The sequence below is a fragment of the Muntiacus reevesi genome, chromosome 3, assembly GCF_963930625.1.
Source record: "Muntiacus reevesi chromosome 3, mMunRee1.1, whole genome shotgun sequence".
In the NCBI taxonomy this organism is placed as follows: domain Eukaryota; kingdom Metazoa; phylum Chordata; class Mammalia; order Artiodactyla; family Cervidae; genus Muntiacus; species Muntiacus reevesi.
Window position 1 is genome coordinate 32,308,676 of NC_089251.1, and position 14,226 is coordinate 32,322,901.

A 14,226-nucleotide genomic window follows, 5' to 3' on the forward strand; every position below is an offset into this window, starting at 1 on the left:
TCTAGGTTTGTCATAGCTTTTCTTCCAAGGAACAAGCGTCTTCTAATTTCATGGTTGCAATCACCATCTGCAGTGATTTTGGAATCCAAGAAAATAAAGTCTGTCACTGTTTCCATTGTTTCCCCATCTATTTGCCATGAAGTGATGGGACTGGATGCCATGATCTTAGTTGTTTGAATGTTGAGTTTTAAGCCAGCTTTTTCACCCTCCTCTTTCACCTTCATCAAGAGGCTCTTTAGTTTCTCTTTGCTTTCTGCTATAAGGGTGGTGTCATCTGCATATCTGATGTTATTGACATTTCCCCCGGCAATCTTGATTCCACATGTGCCTCATCCAGCTCAGCATTTCGCATGATGTGCTCTGCATATAAGTTAAATAAACAGGGTGACCAGGGAACCAGTTCATTGTTCCATGTCTGGTTCTGTTGCTTCTTGACCTGCTTACAGGTTTCTCAGGAGGCAAGTAAGGTGGTCTGGTATTCCCATCTCTTTTAGAATTTTCCACAGCTTGTTGTGATCTCCACACAAAGGCTTTAGCATAGTCAATGAAGCAGAAATGGATGTTTTTCCTGGAATTACTAGGAGTGATGGGGGAAGAAGAATAATTGCCAGGAAGTCAATTCATTCCCCTTTAAACCCGTATCACGTGACTATTATCCACCTACACACCCACCCCCCCACACACCTTTTCTCGTAGAGATTGGGAAGATGGCTGTTGGGGTGGTAACTGCTGGTAGCAAGAACAGTACATGAACACAACATGATGACCACAGATTCTATTGGAAGATGCAGAGGAAATCTTGCTGAAGGTGTACAGAAATATGCATTAGAACAAATTTCACAAAATGTATTAAACAGTTGAAGAAAATGTGGCTGTTTCTAACATGTGTTCCTAGACTCTGTTTCAATAATGAAACACATGAGGAACCACATTTTTGTAAGCCACTAAAGGGAAGAGGCAATGTGTACTGAACAGTACATTACTTCCTTAATAAAGACATCATTTATGAGAAAATTTGTCTGAGTGTAATCACTGATAGAGTGGCTGCTTCCTGATGAAAATGGATTCTGGGTAGGGGTGCAAGGATGATGATACATGTGAAACTACTCCCTGCAGAATTTCCCTCAGGCTACTGTAGTCAAGAGCTCAAATTCAGATATATACAAGTGTTGTGGGATGCATTGGTGTGATCAGGTTTTTTTTAATATAGTAAAACTTATAAAATGATTTATAATCAGAAGGAAAATGACTATGAACATCTTTTGAACCACCCAGAGGCTTGTTGGTTATCTTCTGGCAGTGCACTTAAAATAGTCATCAGAGTTAAAGAGGATGTATTCTTGTACAAAAAGACAAGCGTTTGAAATTTGCTGAGCTTTTTCTGAGGACAAGTGGCTGTTGGCACTTTGCTACCTCGGAGATATCCACCAAAATATGAACTCAAATTCTTCTGACTCTTGAAGGTAAAGGTGACTTTATAGGTGACACTTTATAGGTGACTCTTCAAGGTAAAGGTGACTTTATAGGTGACTTTAAAGGTGACTCATTATAACAATGAGTGATAAAGTGCTTGATTTTCCAAAGAAACTCATGCTTTGAAGAGAATGTTTGAAAATGAGATTTTTGTTGTTGACAACCTGTGATCTCCTGTGGTCACCTATAAAGGTGCTTCTATCTGCATACCTGAAAATATTAGAAATATATTTTTCTAATCTGTTTGAAAGTGGTCCAAATGAGTGGATTTTCAGTCCATTTGTTAAAAATCTAACAAGTGGATACACAATATGCAATGCTTTCCAGTTAGCTTATAAGAGTCACTGACTGACGTAACGGAAGATGGGCAACTAGCTTAATTTCAATCAAAAGCCTTTAATTGGTGGTTGGGGTTGAAAATGAGTACCATAATTTAATGTAGCCAGTGATACATCCTTTTCTTTGGATCAACTACTTCAGCCATTAAAAACAAACCCAGCTGGACCAGACTCCTAAATGGCTCTCTGTCTCAAAGGGTTAAAGCAAGATTCCAAAGAGAAATAAAACATATTCAATTGCTTCCCTGACACTGTTATTAATTATAAGCAAACAATAAAATTGTGAAAGGAGGAAATTTTGTTACATAAAATAAAGGAGAATTTATTTTAATATATTTTATGTAGGGAATTCCCTGGTGGTCCAGAGGTTGAGATTCTACCTCCAATGCCCAGGGTTTGGATTCAGTCCCTGGTCGGAACACAGAACCCACAAGCAGCGTGGTGCAGACAATATATATATATATATATATATTTCACATATTTAACTTTTAATTTTGCATGTTTATTTCATAACATTTAGTACTGTAGTAAAGGTATAAAGTTTGTAAGTGAATATATGCCTATTATGGGTGCATACTCCATATTATTTTATTGCAGAGGGTGCATGATCAAAAATGTCTGGAGATCTCTAATCTAGACTAACCCTCTCATATCACAAATGTGGAAATGAGGCCCTGAAGGGGAAGTGGGGAATGGGGAGAACGACTTTCCCAAGGTCGTTCAGCCAACGAGCCCAGCCTAGGACCTGGATCTTCTGAGTTTGCCTGGTACTGTTCCTGCTATAGTGGCCTGTGCCACATAACTATCAAACAGAATGGTGGCGATGAGGCCAAGCGTGACCTGAAAAACAGTTTTTTTTTTTTTTTTTACAAGAAGTGCAAAAATTGAGATGAGATTGGAGTCAAAAAAGTGGCCCCCAGCCTCTGAGAGCTCTAAGGCAACAGGAGCAAAGGCTACAGAAAAGAGAATCCCTGGGGGTTGGAAGGAGGCAGCAACGGGCCATCAAGCTGGGGAATGGTGGAAAAACCAGAGCAAGAAGCAGAGCAGGTGCTGGTCTCAGGGCTAGACCTAGGTCGCCAGAGCTGTGTCCAGGCCCTGGAAGCTGGAAACTGGTATAGCTCTAAACTGGTATAGCTCTCTGTGAGGTCCAGGGGCTCCTGCCAAGAGAGTGTCCTGAGTCTGTCTATGGTCCAGAAGGGCAGCTTCCCTCCCCCCAGGTTCCCTTCCGCATCACTCTCCAAAGGGAGTTTCCATGACACAGACGGCCCATGACAAGGTGTCCTTGGCATACATCTACCTCCCCGCAGAGGGTTGCTGACAGTGCTGCAGGGAGACTTCTACGGGCCCAGGGGAAGCTGCCTCCATGCTTCTCTCATCTCTCCACCCTGAGCCAAGGGCCAGCTCAGCCAGAGTCCCCAGGTCTGGTACAGCCCAGCCACCAGCAGACAAAAGAACAGCTGGGAAAACACAGGAGAGGGAGCATGGCTCATTAATGAGCGCAGTTTCAGTTTACTGTATTCCTGATTTTTGTTGCTCTTACTTTAACAATCTGAAATCTGAACTAATAAAATTTGGGACCAATCCAGAGAGTTATTGTCTGCGTAAAATTTCACACTCATTTAGCAGTCTTCAATCCTCCAGGGGAAGAAGATGACAATTGACAAAGTAATGCTTCCATTTCAAGAATAACATATACCCTAGTGTGAAGGTGTTCTGAACAAGGGAATATAAACATGTCAGTGTAGAAATTTATACAGGTAACAGTAGTGCAGTCTCTATCCAGGCATGACAAAACTAAAGAAGGTGAAAATAAACTCCAAACGCTGAGGATTTTTTTGGAAACAGAAACTACAGCTTGTAAATAAAAAGATTTCAGTCCCTGCCAAAAAACTAAGTTGTTTTTTTTTTTTTTTTTTTTAAATAAAAGCTCTTCTCAAAGCTATTGAACAAGAGATTTGATTTGAAGATGAAAGTCAGAGGGAAAATATTTGGACTTAGCTTAAAAATATCTCCTCACCATTCCTCCAGCTAGCACATAGTCAAGAAGAGCTTTTTACAGTTGCTGGAAAAAATTCACACAAAAATACACTAGTGACTCAATATTGACATCATTGATGCAGTTTGATTCTTAAGATTTCATTTTTTTTAAAAAAGATCAAACAGCATTATTTCATTTGATATTTTCATTGTTAATTAATCTTTCTTAATGTTTACTGTTTTTTTAAATAATGCCTTAGATTTTTGCTCACTTGTCTGCTGCCAACTCTTTAAAAAATGATAAATCATTTTTCAAATGACATGTTCATTTGAAATGTTCATATGTTCATAAGTCAAATGTTCATATTTTTAAATTTTTAAACAGATATAAAGCATCTGGCAAGGAGAAGGGTGAATGGAGGTGTCTGTACAAGAAGCCAGCCCCTCCTAGACCCTGAGTGGAGCCCTTAAGTTACTGGGGCAGACTCTCACTGAGAGAAGCACTGCTTGAAAGATGGCTCATAGTTGTGCAAGACTAGGTGAGCAAACCCTGTGTCCTGGGAGAAGGGTGTAACAAAATCTTTTGTATTTTGGAGCCTTTAAAAACTTCTCTTGGATTTACCATGCTTTTTGTTTGGAAGGCTCAATTTTATTAAGAGGTTGATTCTCCTCAAATTTTCTGCAAAATTAATGAGGTTCTAAAGTCTTCCAGTTGATGTGTTTGTGGAAATTGACAAGCTGATTCTAAACTTTATATGGAAATAAAAAGGGTCAAGAACAGCCAAGATAATCCTAAGGAAGAGAAACAAGGCTGAAGTACTTATACTGCTAGATATCAAGACCTTGCTAAGACTTTTGTATTCAATTCAGGGTGGTATTGATGCAAGGATAGACAAATCAATGGCCTGATAGAAATTCCAGAAACAGACCCATACATATATGGGTGCCTCATGTATGACAAAGATCACATTGCAATGGAGTAGGGGAAAGGAGAGTTTTTTCAATAAGAGATGTTGCTAGTAAGCAAAATACATTTTAGAATTGTCCATATTGTTGCATGAATCTACTCACTGCTGAGAAGTATTACGTTGTATGGATGTGCCAGTGCCTGTTTATCCATTCACCTGTTGAAGTATATATTGATTGTTGTGGCTTGACTTTTCACTCTTGTAATGATGTCTTTTGAACTATGCAAGAAGTCAGGTGTAATAATATATAATGTATGAGCCCATTTGTAAGACATTCTGGAAAATGCAAAACTATAATATAAGGATGGAAAACAGCTGGGTGGTTGCCAACATTTGGGGGAGGGGGACGGAGTTAATGACAAAGAAGTCTCACACGGAAATGCTTAGAGTGGTGAAACTATTCTATATGGTGCAGTGTGATGGCAGCTTCACACCCTAGTACACTTGTTTAAACCCATAGAACTGTACATCACAATGAGTGAAGTTTACTGGCTACAAATTAAAAATTTTAAAACTGCAGGATGTTAGCCAACCCAGGATGAAATGTAGGTCATAACAAACAAAAGTAACTATATACAAATAAATGACAAAATCTCACTGAAAGAATTTGGGAAAGAGGAACTGACCAAGCAACTTTGGAAAATAATGTTTCAGTTGGTTACTGAAAGTCTTAAGACAAAAACCCCCATAAACCAACATTGTACTCTAGATGGTAAATATGTTTCTCGCAGGGGTTCAGTTCAGTTCAGTTCAGTTGCTCAGTCATGTCCGACTTTGCAACCCCATGAACCGCAGCACACCAGGCCTCCTTGTCCATCACCAACTCCCGGAGTTTACCCAAACTCATGTCCATCGAGTCAGTGATGCCATCCAACCAACTCATCCTCTGTTGTCCTCTTCTCCTCCTGCCCTCAATCTTTCCCAGCATTAGGGTCTTTTCAATGAGTCAGCTCTTTGCATCAGCTGGCCAAAGTATTGGAGTTTCAGCTTCAGTATCAGTCCTTCCAATGAATATTCAGGTCTGATTTCCTTTAGGATGGACTGGTTCAATCTCCTTGCAGTCCAAGGGACTCTCAAGAGTCTTCTCCAACACCACAGTTCAAAAGCATCAATTCTTCGGCGCTCAGCTTTCTTTATGGTCCAACTCTCATATCCATACATGACTACTGGAAAAACCATAGCCTTGACTAGATGGACCTTTGCTGGTAAAGTAATGTCTCTGCTTATTAATATGCTGTCTAAGTTGGTCATGACTTTCCTCCCAAGGAGCAAGTGTCTTTTAATTTCATGGCTGCAGTCACCATCTGCAGTGATTTTGGAGCCCCAAAAAATAAAGTCAGCCACTGTTTCCACTGTTTCCCCACCTATTTGCCATGAAGTGATGGGACCGGATGCCATGATCTTAGTTTTCTGAATGTTGAGCTTTAAGTCAACTTTTTCACTCTTCTCTTTCACTTTTATCAAGAGGCTCTTTCGTTCTTCTTCACTTTCTGCCATAAGAGTGGTGTCATCTGCATATCTGAGGCAATTGATATTTCTCTTGGCAGTCTTGATTCCAGCTTGTGCTTCATCCAGCCCAGAGTTTCTCATGATGTACTCTGCATATAAGTTAAATAAGCAGGGTGACAATATACAGCCTTGATGTACTGTTTTTCCTATTTGGAACCAGTCTAACTGTTCCATGTCCAGTTCTAACTGTTGCTTCCTGACCTGCATACAGATTTCTCAAGAGGCAGGTCAGGTGGTCTGGTATACAACAACATTAAACACCTAACAATGTAAAACTTACAATGTTCATACTCCAATAAAAAAAGTCACCAGTCATTAAAAAAAGTAGAAAAATAAGATCCACAACCTGTAGAAAAATCAATTAATACAAACAGACCCAGAAATGACACCAATGATAGAATAAGCAGGTGCAAACATTAAAACAAGAATTATAAATATGCTATATATATTCCAGAAGGTAAAGGAAAGCATGATGAGGAAAAATGATAAATCCATAGATTCAAGAAGTTCAACAGAATCCAAGCAGAAGAAACTTGAAGAAAAACACCACAACACAGCACAATCAAACTGCTAAAAAAACAGCAATAAAGAGAAATATATATGAGGAAGGGGCTGTTGTGGGGGACACATACACATAAAGAAACAAAGACAAAAATGACTCTGGATTTGTCATCAGAAACTAAGCAAGCCAAAAGACATAGAATATTACTCTCAGAGAGAAAGGAAAAAGACTCTAATCCAATTATTCTATACCCAGGAAAAATATCTTTCAAACTTAAAGCAAATGACTTTCTTCTTCTGCCAAACAAAAGCTGAGAGAATTCATAGGAGCAGATCAGAGGCACAAAAAATATTTTTTAAAAAAAACTTCTTTGAAGAGAAGAAAAATACCAGAAAAACACAACACTGTATATTTGTGGTATACAGTGAAAGCAGTGTGTACAGGAAAATGAACAAAATTAAGTATTCTATTAAAAAAGAAAGGACTTACATGCGTACTTAAATGAAAAGAAAAAGTCCCTCACCCTTTTGTGGGAGTTGGTCACCACAAGGAGAGTGGATCAGGAATTCCAGGTCTAACAGCTGGTGGATGATGGAGCCTATTCTAACTCTATGCTACCTGGGGAGCACCTGTGCTGCCCCTTAGAAAATGGATGAGCTTGTCACCAGAAGCAGTGGCTTGGATGGAGAGCTTCTGGGCCCATTTGCTCAGGAGGAATTCCTAATTCTGGTCTGAATCGAGTCACCCCCGAGCACCAGAGTAACTCTACCAGAAGGTGGCAGTGTTGAGTCAACTCAGTCCATCACTTCTCTATGCCAACATGAATGAGCACCTACTGGGTGCAAGTGGTTAGGTAAGGCTGTGACTATGTGGCAGGGAGGTGGCACGATACATATTATGTTTTGCAAAAAGTGAAAACTAAAGCCTAGAGAAGGAGGACTCAAACTCCTAAGTCAATGCTTTGACTACAGTTCTACTCTTGACTTCACTAGGTATGCATTCTTTTCCCAAAAAAGTTCTCAAAAATCACATTCCTACACACACAGAGGAGGCAGGGCTTGAGGTATTACCCTGAATCCCATGCCCCTGGCAGTTGGTGATTGCTCAGAGGACAAACCAGCCAAACTGAAGGATGGGGCTTGCTCAGCTAGAGATGAGACACAGGCTCATGGCCTGAACTTCAAGCCACTGGAGCAATGTGTATGTGAGTTACCATGGTAACAGGCTCTGAACTGGGTCCTGGGGCCCCCAAATGAGTCATCACTTCTGCCTTCCATGGGATTCAGTCTAGGCACTTACAGAAGTCCCTGCAGAGTCTATGGCCATACCACCCTGAACGCGCCCGATCTCTTCAGAAGCCTCTGCACCTACAGGCAGGTAGGTGCACGCTCAGTTGCGTGTCCAACTCTTTGTGACCCTATGGACTGTAGCCCACCAGGCTCCTCTGTCCATGAGGATTCTCCAGGCAGGAATACTGGAGTGGGTTGCCAATTACGTCTCCAGGGGATCTTCCCAACCCAGGGATTGAACCTGTGTCTCTTATGTCTCCTGCATTGGCAGGTGGATTCTTTACCGCTAGCACCACAGTGCTTTTTCTCAGGGAGGATAAAAGAAAGTCTGAATCAAGTACAAGCTGAGTGAAAGGACAAGCGAGAGGACAAGCAAACAATGCTGGGAGACAGACCAACCAAGGGCTGAGAGGGAGAAACCAGCCAGGAGACAGAGCCAGAGCAGACAGTGGCGGTGGGGGTGAGCTGGGGAAACAGGGCCTCTCCTTCCTTTTCCACCGGCCCCCAGTTGTCTCCTCTGCTTCCAGGCTCTCCTGAGGAGGAGAGGGCAACAGTGGGGCTTAACCTGGACCCTGAACCCTCGAGGCCCAGACTGGCCTGCGTAATCATCAGCAAGTGGCGAGAAGCCTTGTATTTTCATTTCAGGGAAGTTGGGGGCAGGGCGTGTGGACCTGAGAAATTTGCTTAGGTGAATGCACTCCCTCTGTTGGCCAAGCCCTGGAGGCGTCCTTCCCATGAGTTGTTTATAAGAAAGGGACACGGTCTCTGTGTTTCAGATGTTCAGCCTTCCTGAAGTTTAAAAACAGAGAGGCCCGAGAGGGAGCTGTCTCCTGGTGACAGATGGGTTGGCAGGGACAGGCTGAGGATGCGTCCCGCCTGCAGCGGGAGGCACATCGCTAATGGAACAAATCAGGAAGAAAGGCAGTAAAAATGTTAAATATTATTAAACATCCATGGGACCACGTGGCCCACACCTGGCTCAGATCCCACCAGTCTCTGCCCAGATTTTAGGCCCATGGGTACCTGCCACTGCCCCGAGAATCCTCCTTGAAGTGCCACCTGCTAACATCAAAATGTTCAGGGGACTACAGGCCTGAGTGTGGGGGTGGCCCAGGGGCCTGGCATTGTGCTGCGGGAGTCTTAAGGTGGGAAGTGGAAGGAGCAGAGGCTCTGGAGTCAGACTGACCCTACAGAGTTACAACTTTTTATTTGACATCTACAAGATTCCTTGTAGCTTTTGAGGTTTATACAATCTCAATTTTTCAATAGAGTGACTTGCCAATATTACAGAGAAGCTTCTATACACATTTGGACGTTAGCATTTTAATAACTTGAGAGCAGCTCTGCAGTGTCTTACAGCACATTAAACAATATTCAAGTTCCTGGGTAACAAGAATAACAAGACAAACTGTGTGAACTTGAACAGATCATTGAAACTCACCACTTTCCCCATCTGTAAAATGGGCAGAATCATGACTTTGCTCATGGGGTTTTATGGAGATCAAATGAGATCATATTTGCAAAACACGAAGTACTGGCAGGTCCCCCAATAAACTTTAACTACTATTAGCTCAGAGGGTAAAGCGTCTGCCTGCAATGCAGGAGACCTGGGTTTGATCCCTGGGTTGGGAAGATCCCCTGGAGAAGGAAATGGCAACCCACTCCAATGTTCTTGCCTGGAGAATCCCATGGACAGAGAAGCCTGGTAGTCTACAGTCCATGGGGTCACAAAGAGTCGGACACAACTGAGTGACTTCATTCACTCACTCACACACTCAGTAATCTCTCCACCCAACTTCATTGTCCCCCTCCATGTACATCACCAGTACCCCCAGGGACTGGCAGGGCTGTCAATTTTAAGCTCCCAAGTAAAGTTGCTACTTGGGCCAACATGTTGCCAGTATCTGACCCTGCCTGCCAACGGGCACAGAAATGTTGGTCTGGGCCCCCATGGGTGCCTGCAGGGACAGCTGTCAACTGCAGCCAGAGGCATCACCGCCATGTGAAATCCTCAGGGAACTTAAAGAAGAGAGGCTCTCTGAGAAGGAAGGCAAGAACAGGGATAGTGTTTGGAGTGCCAACCTTGGCATAACCTCATTTTTTGGTTGACGATAGTGAATCCCAGAGAAGGCAACACACCAGTTGTGCATCCGAGTCCCACAGGGAGCTTTAATCAAAATTTACCTGCCTGAACCCACCAGTCACTTTGAGTCAGTTACCTCTAGGGGCAGGACCCGAGAATCTGTGACTTAGTAAGCTGCCCAGGTGCTACACTAAGTGATTTGGTCAAAGTCACAGCGCTAAGAAATGGCAGAGACATGACATCAGCCACTGTCCACCCCCCCTCCCCCGCCCCGGACTGTCCCTTCTGGGACACAGCCTCCCATCCAGCAAAGACCAGGGTGGGGATGTACAGTGCAGACAACCTGTAGCCTCACCCCAGGGCAAACACCCAGCCCAAAAACATGTGTCTTGCAGAGAAACCTCACAAAGCTTCCTTCTTCTCCTTAGACCTTCTCTCTGTCACCCTCCCCTCCCCTCTGTGGCCCAGCCTCACAGAGAGTGACAAGTTACATCACCTGGGCCCACGTGTGGCTGCCTCTCCCGCTCTCTCATCCCTCACAGGCAATTCCACCTGTGACAATCTGTCTCTCCTATGAGCATGTCCTTTAACTGTTTCCCGTCTAACTTCTCTCTTTCAATTTCTGCCAGATTTATTTAGAGAATGTTTCCATTTACTGCCTTCACCATTCTAATGGAAGCCACTTCTCCCAGAGCACCAAGTAAAGTGCTATTGTTGAATAAATGACTCCCCGGTTCAATTCTCCAGCTTTACTATTTTGTGGAATTACTAGAACAACAAGGGAAAAATGACTCTTGACCCTCAAGAGTAGCTGGCATCTTGGGGGGAAGACCCCAGCCCCCAACTCTGGGTCCCAGAGGCCTGGAGGGAGAGAGCAGCTTTCTGCCCAATAGAGAAGGGATTGGGGTGTAGTGGGGGGGAGATGGGGGTCCTCAGTAGACAGAGGGTGAGGAGGACGGATGGGAGGAGAGAGGAGAGGAGGTGGGGGGTGCAAATGCTCTAAGATGGTACCCTCCCCAGGACCCCTCTTCCCCAACCTTCAGTGGTGAGACTGAAATTTGTATAGCGCTTGGCCTGAGTGATTTTGTGGAAACCAGTGAAGAGGTTGGAGGCTTTGGGTAAATTTGAAGTGAAGCAGGTGAGCAGGAGATGGAGGCAGAAGGGACATAAGCAAGACAGGAGTCCCTCTTCCCTGTACCCTCCGCCCCCTCCCCCAGAAAAAGAACTGGATTGGGGGACGCTCTGTACTCTTACAGGGCATAGACTCCTCAGAGGAAGGGTAGATCACAACCATTCCAACTCGATTTTAGGGGGCAGGGAGACACTCAGATGCACGAGTGCTCCGAGAGTATTGCAGTGGGATGGTGTTCTCAATTTCAACCTTGTTGTACCATGAGCAGTGTCCACTTGTGGCTCAGGCTGGGAAGCTAATAGCAGTTTATATGGCTTTTCTGTGGAAAAAGTAAACAAAGTTTCAAACAGCCAATGTGAAAACATGTCAAAACACAATCTGTACCTGTACTTTAAAGGCAGTTTACGCAAAGCAGGAAACAGTGACGGAGGCAACGAGGTCAGCCAGGGCAGACCAGGCAGCGGAAATTTTAGTGAAGAGCCCAGAACAGAAGCCACTCTGCTTCTCACGGGAGCGGGGCTGCAGTGCGGCCCTTCCCCCGCCCTCCTGGTGCCGGCCCACAGTTTATAAGCTGCCTTCCTGTCTGTAAGCAGGAGGGCTTCTCAGATGGTGTTGGGGTTGCTTTGCAGCTGTTTGGGGACACTTATCCTGGGCGCCTGGGAACATGTTCCCCTGTGAACTCTGTAAGATGTACATCTTTGCGTTGGGATGACAATTTCTCTTTTATTAATACTTCTAAGCCACAACAGTTGATCTATTTCAACCCTCACTTTGGAACAACTGATATAAACTGAAATGGGCTCAGAGCACAGTCCCTGTGTCATCCACAGCTGCTACTCTCTCTCTCTCCCTGTGATGCTCAGGGACTCTTTAAAAGTCTGAAATGAAGCAACTGAAAGGTTCTTTATTATTTGAATTCCTGATATTTTGGATTACTGAAACCCCCAATGTCCTATTCTTCTCTTCCTCCCATATCCTGGGAATATTGCCCCATTCCCCAGCAGGCTGCGCTTGACTTTGAAGAACCCAACCAGCTAGCCGTGATCCATCATTACCTAGGCGTTCATAAAGTACCTACTATTTGCTGGACCTCTATGCACCACACCTTATCCACACTTTCCCTTGGGCCCAAGGAGACAGGCAGGAAGGAAAGAAACTGGTGCTTGTTAAACACTTACTGTATATCAGATGTGATGTCAACCACATGCACGCGTGTTGCCTCATTACAACCCAAACAGTAGATATTGTCAAGTTCATCGTATAGATGAAGAAAACCAAGGAGTGGGAAGGTTAAATAACTCCACCAAATAAAATCCTCAGACCTGAACTCTTGGCATGGAGTGTGTTCCAGGAAGATGCTACATCAAAATTGGGGAGGTGGGGGAATGCATACAGAGATGTCAAGTTCCTGGATCAGCACATGGGCCAAGCCTGAGAGAGAAGAACATACTTATGGCCAGTGCTGATGCAGCTCAAGAAGGACCAAGAGGAGGGGTGAAAAGGGTCCTGGGAATCCTGGCATTTGAGGGGGTGGGAAAAGATGAGCGGACGCTGGGTCACAGGAGCCATGGGGAGCTCTACAGCCCCTGCCACAAGGCATACCTGGAGAAGTGCTCACACACTACCCTCATGGATGATGGAAGACTGGATTGGACAACACACGCAAGTGCCTACCGAAAAACCACAGGAAAGTGACCTTTGTGCATCTCTGTCAACTTGGAGAGAGGTCTCTAAAGATGTCACAGGGCTCTCTTTTATCATTGACTTGGGTTAAGGGTATTTAAGAGCCCAGTTTTTTATTTTGTGCTTTTATTCTCCCATAAAAGGTAAATGTTTTTCTGTGTTGCTACATAGTCAATATAATTATCATTTTAATGGCTGCATAATTCAAATTTCCAGAGTGGACAGCCCTACCTAGCTCATGCCTCCAAGGAGAACCTGGGAATCTAAATAGGAAAATAATTTTTAAAAACAAGGAAAGCAATACATGAAGATGTTTATTGAAAAATTATTTATAGTAGCAAATATATATATATATATCCAAACCTGGAAGCAATGTTAATGGCCTGCAATGAGAGGATGGTTGAGTAAATCAGAACTCAATTCAATTATGCAGCCATTAAAATGATACCAACACAGACTACATAGCAACATGAAAAAAACATTTATGCCTAATGGAAAAAAAGCACAAAATAAAACCGTATCTGTTTGTCTACAGTGATGTAAAATGAAATGTGCCTGGGGGAAAAGGTGGCAAAAGAAAATAGAAAATGACAACTTCTGTTAGGATGGTTGGGTGCTAAGGAATTACTTTTTAGGAAATACATTTTAATGCCGACATACTGTTTTAACAATAAATTTTAAAAGCAGAACAAAAAAAGAAAGTTCCAGAGAAAATTTACTATGAAAGCAAACAAACTTTTCTTCCAAAGGGATTAGATATAAGACTTTGCTTCTCTTTTCTGCTTTGCTCCCTGTGGGGCAAGGCTGGACTCCAGGAAGATCTGGGCTCCTGGCTCTCAGACCCAGAGATCGGTGGGCTGCTCTTCTCCTACAAGGTCTAGCAGGCAAAGGTCCATGAGAATGGAAGTTCAATGGAAGAAGGCCCCAGGTCATTTCATAGTCTCTGCCTGTACCTTTCCAGATATATTCCAAAATACGAATATGCAGTCACGGGTTGGTAACTAACAAGTGGTGAGTAACTTTAATTTTTCCTGATAATTCTACTGGATTTTAAGAGCAATATTGTTGTTATTATTTCATTGCTAAGTCGTGTCCAACTCTCTTGTGACCCCATGGACTGTAGCCCACCAGGCTCTTCTGCCCATGTGATATCCCAGGCAAGAATATGGAATAAGTTGCCATTTCCTTCTCCACGGGGTCTTCCTGACTCAGGGACTGAACTTGAGTCTCCTGCATTGCAGGCAGATTCTCTACTGCTGAGCCACCAGGGAA

The 14,226-nt window shown here is 43.4% G+C and overlaps 1 protein-coding gene across 2 annotated transcripts in view; it reads right to left on the bottom strand.

Moving 5' to 3' along the window:
• The window catches only part of CIB4 (calcium and integrin binding family member 4), a 65,239-nt gene that overhangs the window by 12,745 nt on the left and 38,268 nt on the right, over nt 1–14,226 (bottom strand). The window lies entirely within an intron of this gene.